The sequence below is a fragment of the Orycteropus afer genome, unplaced genomic scaffold, assembly GCF_000298275.1.
Source record: "Orycteropus afer afer isolate SDZICR_OR568_19922 unplaced genomic scaffold, OryAfe1.0 scaffold00146, whole genome shotgun sequence".
NCBI classification, from domain to species: Eukaryota; Metazoa; Chordata; class Mammalia; order Tubulidentata; family Orycteropodidae; genus Orycteropus; species Orycteropus afer.
Genome location: NW_006921733.1, coordinates 5,811,338 through 5,821,997, shown reverse-complemented (window position 1 = coordinate 5,821,997; position 10,660 = coordinate 5,811,338). Strand labels below are relative to the sequence as shown.

The following is a 10,660-nucleotide window of genomic DNA, read 5'->3' as shown; positions in this document are numbered from 1 at the left end:
CTTCAGTAAGCCTCTGGATAATAAAGTCAACTACTCCTATGTGTGGTATATTTAGTAGGTGCATAGGGAACAGGGAATTGGCCCATATGCATGAGTTCCTTTTTCCAGAAGAGTGTGACGAGTACATATTGTCATTATTTATTATGGAATTTTATGTGATTTACATGATGCACAAAAATAATACAACGCCTATTACACTGAGTGCAACCTGAAGACTGTTTAGGATGTGAATTACAGCGTGAATGTAGTTTCCAACTTTCCCTTAAGACGTTACAACTTTAAACAGTTCATGTTTTCCTTTCTAAAGAGGATATAAATCTACCTGGTGGTGGTGTTAAATAAAAGAGGGGGAAAAAAGAAAAATGACTAACTTTCCCACACCGGGAGTCGAACCCGGGCCGCCTGGGTGAAAACCAGGAATCCTAACCGCTAGACCATGTGGGAAGTCTTAAAACCAGGCCGCAATCTGAGTCAATTGAATGGTAATACTCTGCTTCCTCTTTCTTTGCTTTGCTCCGCCGTGGACAGAGTGAATGGTTTGTGCGCCTGCGCAACTTCACCTCTTTCGTTTTCTCTCACTTCTCCTTCCGGCTGTAAGATGTCTATGCGTCAGAGGTCGTGCTAAGTGAGTTTCCGATTCTTAGCTTCCCGACTGCTGTCAAAGGGAAGCTACTTTTATTCTTCCACACCTCTTCACTCTGGCCTTTAAGAGTCCGCTCCGCTTAGCGCTGGGACTGGGGAAGCCCGGGCCTAGCCTTAGTTCCTATCTCTGGTAAAAGGCGACCCTGTGCGATTTCGGAAACAGTGGTTTCAAATGGCTTAAGATGCAGCGACAAAGAATCCCCATTTTGAGCCTGATTCCGCTGGTTTCAGTCCCCAGTTTTGACGCTGAAGGTAACGTCCTAGTAGACCAGATGTTTCCAATCATATTTTAAAACCTAGGACATTTTAACTAAAATTTGCTGCAGAGTAATTCTAATTTCATGAACCAGGGCTGCATGAATGAAACCCCAATAGTTCATAGGGAGCGTTTTGGGACAAAAGGACTTAGGAGCGAGTCTGGTTTTAAGATTTTGTTTAGGAAAGGCCTTAGAACCAGAACCAGTTGCCTACAGACTATTTCAACTCATGCCTTATGCTATTAAAAAAATGATGATCAAACAAAGGAAGAAATTAGCATATTGCACTACATTAAAACTTTTATATGGCAAAAACAACAATTGTGTGATAAACATTTACAACTTATCAAACTGACGTCTTGTAAGTTTATCATATAGGTATATAGATTTTAAAAACTACATAATTTTAATACAAATGCTGCAATACAAAATGAGAACTTGATGTGAACAGGCCACTCACTGGCAAGGAACCTGGTGCCTAAAAATCATTTGAGAAAATTATCAATTTCACTGGTTCCCAGCTAGCATTTGGCCAAAGAGCAAAAGTGGAAAATGTCAAGTGTTAGAAAGTATGTGGAGAAAAGGAATCTGTAAACTGAATAAATGAAGCAGATGTCAGGATTTCATAAATGTGCCTATGACCAATAAATTTTACTTTATTTTTCATAAAAGTGGTGGTGTTCTGGAACTTCCTGACACCCACTGAACGTGAAGAAACACTGCCATGAAAGTAATAGACACAGTAAGACACTGACGAAATCAGTTTGATTCTCCTAGAATTCAGATATCTGGTTTTGTGCAATTGGGTGACACAGACCATCAGTCTTTATGTGTCCTTTGGAGTCTTGATGGAATGAGCTGGTTCCCTGGAGTAACTTTAGATCAAACAACAGTTTAGTAAGAGTAGTTTTGCAAAGTACTGGGTTATTTTGGAAAGTTATGTGCAGCCAGCTTTGGAACTGTATTAGAGCTTAAATCTAAAGTACTTGGGTTGTGGAAGGTTGTACTCCACAGTGGGAGCCGTAATTCCATTTTGAGTCTTAACATAAGTTCAGATGTCATTTGAGTTCTTTGTGACCTTTAATCTAAATGTGGGGAAGGGCAATTTGCCCTCAGGAAGAGTGTGGTTAAAAGCAGATTTTTCTCACACAAAGAACTAGGGAACTTGTCAGGTAGTCAAGTCCCAGAACCAATCCTGTAACCCTTTTTAATTTTCAGTTATGTAGGTATCTCAGTCATGGTCCTTGATCTGCCACCAATCATGATTTTGTGATAATTTTCTTTGTTTTCAATCACAGATAATTAGCCCCATGGGCCAGCACTCATTCATCATTCAGTATTCTGCACATGTTGATTAAACCCTTATTCTGGATGACTGTCTTTGTCCTGCTAAAAGGACTGATTAATCTATACTGGAAGAAGTACAGCTGGAATGCTCCTTGGAAGCAAGAATGGCCAGACTTGTCTCACCTAGTTTGGTCATGCGGTCAGAAAGAACCATTCCCAGGAAAAGGATATCATGCTTGGTAAACTGTAGGGTCCATGAAGAAGGGGAAGGCCCTCAACAAGATGGATAATGGCTATAACGATGAGCTCAGGTATAGAAAGGATTATGAGGCTGGCACAAAACCAGGCAGTGTTTTGTTCTGCTGTGCATGGGGTCATTATGAGTCGGATGGCACCTAACAACCAACCTGTCTATGGCTTAATAAAAAAGATCTCTATTGAATCTGGGGTCTCTTTTTTCCCCTACCACAGAACTATGGCAACATAATTTAATCAAGTTAAAGAGAAAGTGAGGTATCAATATCAGACGATGGAAATGAGTGTAGTCCCTTTCAGGCCACAACTTGGCAGTGTTGTAGAGCAACATCACAGAGTGTGCTTAAATAAAAACAAAAGTTTATTGAGAAATACAGATGGCCTGGATAGGAAGGACATCCAGATTCACAGAATGAAAATGGCTACTCTGCTGGCCAATGAGGAAAAATAAATTTTTGTGCAGTTAGAGGAGGACCTAAAAAGTTACAAAATCATAATTGGCTAAAAGACAACCAGGAGAGACAAAGGTGGGATATCTAAAAGTGGGGGTTTAGCAGGGATAGGTGGATAACACATAAGAGGGATTACATGATTAGTAGAGGGTATATGCCCTTCAATTTATTATAGGATAAACACAGGACAGTGGCAGGACAGATTTTTTTTATGGTAACCTGTGTAGTAAAATTGTTTCCTCAATCTTACTTATTTCTGAGGGTCTACAATAAAGATATAGTGATAAAGTTGAGCTATTATGTTGTGCCTGTCAGACCTCAGAGAAAAGGAATGTCTCTTTTACGGTTTATGGTCAGCATCAAGGTTAGGTCAGTATTAAGGTTAGAGGACCTGCTGTTAGAAAAGGCAACTTTAAAATTCAACATGGATTCTAGATTCACGTCAAGAGTTTAAAATGGAGTTAAGACTCCACTTTCAGACTGCTCTGTTTACACACAACAAATGCCTCTGCTTTTAGGCTCTCGTGCATTCCCTTCTCTTGATCATAGATTTTATTTAAGATCCTTCGATCACACTTAGGTTGGTGCACTTTCTTCTTAATGTCTCCATTTTGATTACCTCTTGGATGGTTGCTTGCCTTAGCATCATCGTCCACTGTCCACTCTGCCTAGTTTTAGTGTATAATCATCAGTGATCCTTTTAGGAAAGGTTAGCATGGAGTAGAAACATATTAGAGGAACTGCTTGGTTGTTATGTAATTAGACATCCTTTGCATGGCTCAAGTTCATTGATGGAATAAGTGTCATTAATACATATGAGGCTCTTCATTGATAACATGTTGTTCTCTGGGTTAAAGAATTGGTAGTAATTTACATAAACATTTGATTATTCCAGTTATGATGACTGTTTTGCTTACCTAGTGCAACTCTTAACAGAAGATACCACAAATGGGATGGCTTTAACAAACAGGAGTTTATTCTCTTCCAGTTTGGAGGCTTTAAGTCCCAGTTCAGAGTGTCAGGTTCTAGGGGCTGGGTGAAAGCCCCTCAATCTTAGGCTTCCAGCTCTGCTTCCTGTTCCCGACCCACTGAAGCTAGAGGCTTTTCTTCACTCAGACAGCTACTGGCTGCTGAGACTGAGAAGCCCAAGGTTGACAAGTAAAAAGGCACAGTCCCGATGTTACCAAACCACAGGGCAGGCCATTAATTCAAGTCCATTAAAAGTTCCAAGGTCAGCAGAGCATGGCAGGCTGCTGAATGACACGACTACATGCAGGGTTCAAGCGTGCCGCAAACTAGAGACCATTCCCCAAGGCTTCTCCTTATATATAGAAAGCAGACCTCATCCCTAAGGCAGCTACTCGTATCGGCTCACAGTAGATTCCACCATGGAGTTGATTATCAGTCTCATCATGGGCAGTACTAATCCAGCTGCCCAGCTACTCAACCAGGCCCAGGCAAGCTGACAAAAACTTAATTACAAAAGACAATAATTATTGGCAACATCATCAGTTATTCCTTCCATAGTGGCAGATACATTCCAAAAACATGGTCTAAATCAGCAACTCTGTATCAAGGAAAGGCAGGCTCTAAAAAAAAGAAAGAAAAGAAGTAGCCTAGGCTACACAGAACACCTAAATGGTTTAAAGTGTATTGGCCTATCATTCTGAAACCAGTCAGACATGACAATGCCGAAGCATAAGATTCAGGAGTTGGGTGTGGGTTTTATGTTCTGGGTACCTTGATCCTCCACATAGGATATGTACCCGTAAGGGACACAAATGACACCCTTTCTGATACTATTATCTGGAGGAGGGAGTGAAAAATAAAATAAAAAACTGTGGAAAGATGGTAGCAATGCTAAAGACAAACAGGTGCAATAAAATTTCTGGACAACACATAAAGACTTTACCAGTCAATAATGCCTTATTGGTAAAGTAGAGCAATTTTTAAGGTAATTAATTAATATTAAACACAGAGTAATAACTCTAATAACTTTCATCTACTCAGGGACAAGAAGCTCTGGTGTACTGTGGTTAAAGCATTGTGCTGCTAACCAAAAGGTCAGTGGTTCAAACCCACCAGCCATTCCATGGGAGAAAGATGGGTTGGTATGCTTCTGTAAAGATTTACAGCCTTGGGAACCATATGGGGCAACATATGAGTTGGAATCAACTCAATGGAAGTGAGTTTGGGGTCTTTCCCCACTGCAGTGGGGTACCATGAAGGACCATTTGAAGTACTAGCCACACCAACCCTAGTTATAAGGGAACACTTATAATAATACTTATAACTTAAAGGGAATGTTATAGTAATAAGATTTCACTGCTGTTGAGTCAATTCTGACTCACAGTGGCCCCTCCTTGGGTTTCTGAGGCAGTATTTCTATGGAACTGTTGTTGTTGTTGTTGTTTGCCATCAAGTTGGCCCCGACTCATAGCAAGTCCTCCTTGGGTTTCCGAGGCAGTATCACTACGGAAGTAGATTGCCCCATCTTCCGTCCGAGGAGTGGCTGGTGGATTTGAACCGCCAGCCTTCTGGTTAGCAGTCAAATGCCTTAGGCACTACGCCACCAGTAATACGATAGCAATATACAATGTCCAAGGGTTTATCTCCACTTAGATGATCTTGCTATGAGTAGGAGACAACTCAATGGAACCTAATAACAACAACATGATCTTGTGACAAGCTGTCTACCTCTTATGCTTATGCTTCTGATTATTGGGCCAGGTAAATCCGAGTTTAAATTTGTCAATACATTGAAGAGCTGCAGTTTTCTCTAATTGGGAGAGATAATACATGTTTTAATTTAGCAGCACACAGGTTTGAAAGGAGAACTACATACAGTCCTTTCCTTCAGGAAATCTTTTAGCTGATGTCTTTTCTTTTTAATATACTTGATCCCTGGGAACATAATCAGGCTGGTTTGGGGATTTTGGTTTCAGTTGTTAAAGGGTCCATTAACTTGTGAAAACATTCTTTAGAGTATTTGATGTGCATAGCAAAGAGGGTGACAGATTGGTTAAAAGTATTAGCATACATAGATAGTTAGAGACAAGTATTGATTTGGGTGAAGAGAAGGACAATGTACCAAATGTGAGTGGTCAACACGGTGGCATTGAGGAAGAGGAAAATATAGAGAGGTGCAACAAAGATGAACCCTTTTGCACATACAATACTGCATTGTCAGTGATGGAAAACCTTGATCTATGGGTGGATAGATGGGTGGACAGGCTGAACTAATAAGTATGTCTGTGCAGGGAGAGTGTGCTCATGACCATACATAGTGTTGGCAGACAATGTTTCTACCAGTTTATTTGTATGTTCTGTAAGAATTCCCAGCTAGATAGTAGAGCTAACAAGGGACAAGGTTTTAGTCACTTCTTGGCCACAGCCAGCTACCCAGATGGAGCAAGTAGTTGGACCTGTGGGCTCAGGACCATGGTCCCAGGTGAAATCAAGCTCAATTGGCATAAAATACTATACAAAAACATTGTTACACATCCTACTTTGGTGAGTTGTTGTTGTTGTTGTTATGTGCCATCAAGTTGGATCTGCTCATAGCGACCCCTCCTTGGGTTCCCAAGGCAGTATCACTATGAAAGTAGACTGTCCAACCTTCCTTCTGAGGAGTGGCTGGTGAGATGGAACCACCAGCCTTGGTGAGTAGTGACTGGGATCTTAAAAGCTTGCAAGCGACCATCTAGATGCAATGATGGGTCTCGCTTCATCCAGAGCAAAGAAGAATGAAGAAAACCAAAGATGCATGGAAACAATTAGTCCAAGCAACTGGTACACCATATGATCCTCAGCCTATATGACTATGAGACCAGAACTAGATGGTACATAGCTACCACTGTCAACCACTTGGAGGGGGATCTATGTAGGAGATCCAAGATAGAGTGGGAGAATAATGTCAAACAAAACTCAAAATCTTAAGAAAAATAAAAGAGGCCAGGTCTGCTGGTCTGATAGAGTCTGGTGGAACCACTGAGACTATGAACCCTAGCTGTCTTGCAGGTCTGGAATTGAACCCACTCCTGTGGCTTCCAGCCAAACAAAATGCATATAAGCTGAATATTCACCTTTGAGAGATCAATCATGGGAGAATAGAAGGGCTGTGTATGCACAGGGAGATAGCTCGGGGGGGGGGGGGGGGGCAGGAGCGCATGAGAGGAAACGACACAAGGAAAAGTTGACTATGGGAAGGAAGTAAGTGGTAGGGGAGCTGTTGCTTTGTGGGAAATTGCAGTCAATGTCATGAGACAAAGAGTATGTGAGCCACTGTATGGAAAATGAATTTGCTCTGTAAACTTTCACCCAAATCATAATAAAAATTAAAAAAAGAAAAAAGTACTAGCATACAACATTGTCTTGAGGGCTTGAGCACTCCATTCATGGAAGTCAGACACTCCTCAGCAAAAGTGGACTGGACCATTTGAAGTACTAGCCACACCAACTTCAGTAAAACTCAGCAGTATCAAAGCATGATTCCATCACACCTATGTAAAGACCTTTCTGACAGATCAAACATTCAAACTCAACACAACTTTAAAAACTGGGCTTGTGGGCCTGTAAAAGACCTCAAGTACCTTCTTTAACACAAGGTTGAGGCTAACCCAAAGTGTCCATCTACCTGAGCCTAACCTCATAAGGATTCCTAATTGTGTTAAATGTTTTGGTTATATTGTTTGACTTTGTTATGTTTGTTGTTTTTGGAATTATGCTTTGTTGTTGCTTGCACTGTTTGTCCTTGGTATTATCAGTTATTCTCCCATCCAAACGTAATGCATTCAAGCAACCACAGTTACCTTGCCTGAGCTGTATCAACAGTTGGCCAGGAGGGGTGATGCCTCCTACCAGGGACATCAGGCCTGGCAGACTTCAGTTCAGTGGTTCAGAAAGAACATTGATCATCAATGACCAATGTCCAAAGAAAAGGAGGGAATAAGACGGTGCACGCTGGCAAAATAAACAAGAGAGCTAAGTGATCCAACCTCCTTCCCCTTATCCTATTTACTCTGACCTCCCCAGGGTAGTCAAATCCCAAAATATGGGTAGTCAAAACCAGCATAAGCTGGTTTCAAAGCCATCTTAATATACTAAGTGACCTTTAGGTCATTAAGTCATTACGTGCTTCATGAATATTAACTTCTCTGCTTCTGCATGGAGTTTAGCCTCCATTTTTTATATATGCAATATATACATAGAAATATGTAAACTGCACTGCATAAAATGTAGAAGTATGTATACACATAGTTCTGTATTACTTCTGGTTTTATAAACATTATATAAGAGAAGGTTGAAGGAGCTTTCTTTTAATCAATCTTGGAGGTACTAGCCCAGGCTATTCCCTTCCTTAGCCAAAGAAATAAAAGTGCCTTTCTGTTCTCCTACCTCAGTCTCTTGTTTATTGGCTACAATGAATCATGCTGAGCACAGCCCGGATTTTTTACTGGTGGCACACTTAACAGGAAATCTTAATGCCATTCTATTTTGTAAAATCATAGCTCAAACTTAGATACTTCTCTGTTGTTGTTGTTGTTGTCGTGTGCCGTCGAGTCGGCCCCGACTCATAGCGACCCCTCCTTGGGTTTCCGAGGCAGTATCGCTAGGGAAGTAGGATTGCCCAACCTTCCTTCCGAGGAGTGGCTGGTGGGTTTGAACCACCAGCCTTCTGGTTAGCAGTCAAGTGCTTTAGCCACTATGCTACCAGAGGTCCCAGATACTTCTCTAGATACGGTATTTTATAATTTTGCTAAGTTTATCAACAGAAGCTTGTAATTGAAGAGTTATATAAACTCATTTAAAGTCTTATTATTATTCCCCTCATTTTTCTTATTTTTCCTCTTGGTTAATTGATCGTATATAAATATGTAGGAATAACTTAATAAGAACCAGTTCAAATCTTCAGGTAAAAATAACAAACCCATTAGATAATTTAGGAGAAAAATGGTTTATTTTATCCAGAAAACAGAATATTAAAACATAAGCAATATTCCTTTCTAGATCTCATAGTAATCTTTCAGTGCACTTAGTCCTGTGGAGTTGATTTCTAATTAATGGCATCCTAGATCAGTCACAGTCTGTGAATCTTTCAGCTTCTGTGTCAGAGTTCTGAAAATCTTGATTCAGTCTAGTGAAATTTGTATTTAAAATATCACAGTCTTTTTCCTAAATCTGATATAGTCCTTTTTTTTTTAGTGATATATTTTGGTCATTTCAGTAAGTCAGAAAAGCAAAAAGCTTATCTTCAGATGACAAAATTTAATATGGCCATAATTAACTTATAATAATATATATATTTTAAAGTTGAAGACCTGATGGAAATTAATTACTGAACCAATGCAAAGCCAAATAAAGTCAGTTTAAAAACAAAAGGAATGTTAGATGAAAACATCTGTGAGCATAATGATTATCCTTGATTTCAAATTGTTTCAGATATAACCCATAATAATCTTGAGATTGACATAGTGGCTGTAATGATGGGCTCAAGGATAGCAAGGCTGTGAGAATAGAGCAGGCCGCAGCTTTGCTTAGTTCTGTAATACATAGGATTGCTGTGAGTCAGATCTGACTCAATGGCACCTAACATCAACAACAACAATCTTGAGATATAATAGGATATATTAAGAACTTAACAGGACTATCAAGTTTCTGAAATACTAATAACTAAAACAATCCAAACCTACTGACACTGAGTAGATTCCAACTCAGTGACCTTCATGGGTTTCCAAAGCTTTAAATTGTTACATAAATAGATTCCCCTGTCTTCCTTCAGCCAAGCACCTGGTGGTTTTGAACTGCCAACTTTCAGGTTAACAGTCAAATGCCTTAAACAAAGTCCCACCAGAGCTCCTTGAAATAGTGATAAACATCTGAATATAGTATATTTTATAACTTTTTCAACATCTGAAGTAGAAATAAAAATCCCATGGGTAAACCATATGAATTTTCTAGTTAAAACTTTGATAGATAAAGCTAGACTGAAAGAAAGTTGCAACCAAATTACAATTTAAAATAATAATAATAAAATTATGACATAATACTGTGCACTGATTATCTAATATCATGCAAAAACATAAAAAACATGAACAAAATTTTTAACCCAAATGAGAATCAACTTCACTTGATTTAACAACATGTTTCATGTAATTGATAGCCTATTAAATAAAACTTTTTAACACTTTTCTCTTTATAAAACAGAAAAAGTCTTTTATGACTTTCTACAAATTTCAAATTGTCAGGAATTTATCACAGGTCACTGAGAAACAATACCAAATATTTTAAAGGTAAAAACATTAGTTTTTTTTTTTTCTTTAAGCCATGCCACTTGGTTAGGAATTTACCCTTTCCTTCAAGGCAGATTACACAAAGGCTAAAGTTAACTCTTCAACCAAGTAATCAAAGAAAAATTTGTGATTTTAACAGCAAGAAACCCAGTTCTTTCTTTCATATGCGGTTTAACATTAAAGCTCCTAATATATGTCATAAATCATTACATTTTAGCCGGACAGATAAAACTTCAACTATATCAAATAATTTCCCTTTTAATAAGCCTTTTAAATATTGTCTTTGTTGCATCCCTTATAGTTGTTGTTGTTGTTATGTGCCATCGAGTTGAACCCAACTCATAGCGACCCCTCCTTGGGTTGCTGAGGCAGTATCCCTACAGAAGTAGATTGCCCAACCTTCCTTCTGAGGAGTGGCTGGTGGGTTTGAACCGCCAGCCTTCTGGTGAGCAGTCAAGTGCCTTAGGCACTATGC

The 10,660-nt window shown here is 39.4% G+C and overlaps 1 non-coding gene across 1 annotated transcript; it reads right to left on the bottom strand.

The window, feature by feature from the left end:
* Positions 1 to 372: 372 nt before the first annotated feature.
* On the bottom strand, positions 373 to 444 carry TRNAE-UUC. The gene has a single exon. It is a non-coding gene; the product is annotated as a tRNA-Glu (tRNA).
* Positions 445 to 10,660: the final 10,216 nt, after the last annotated feature.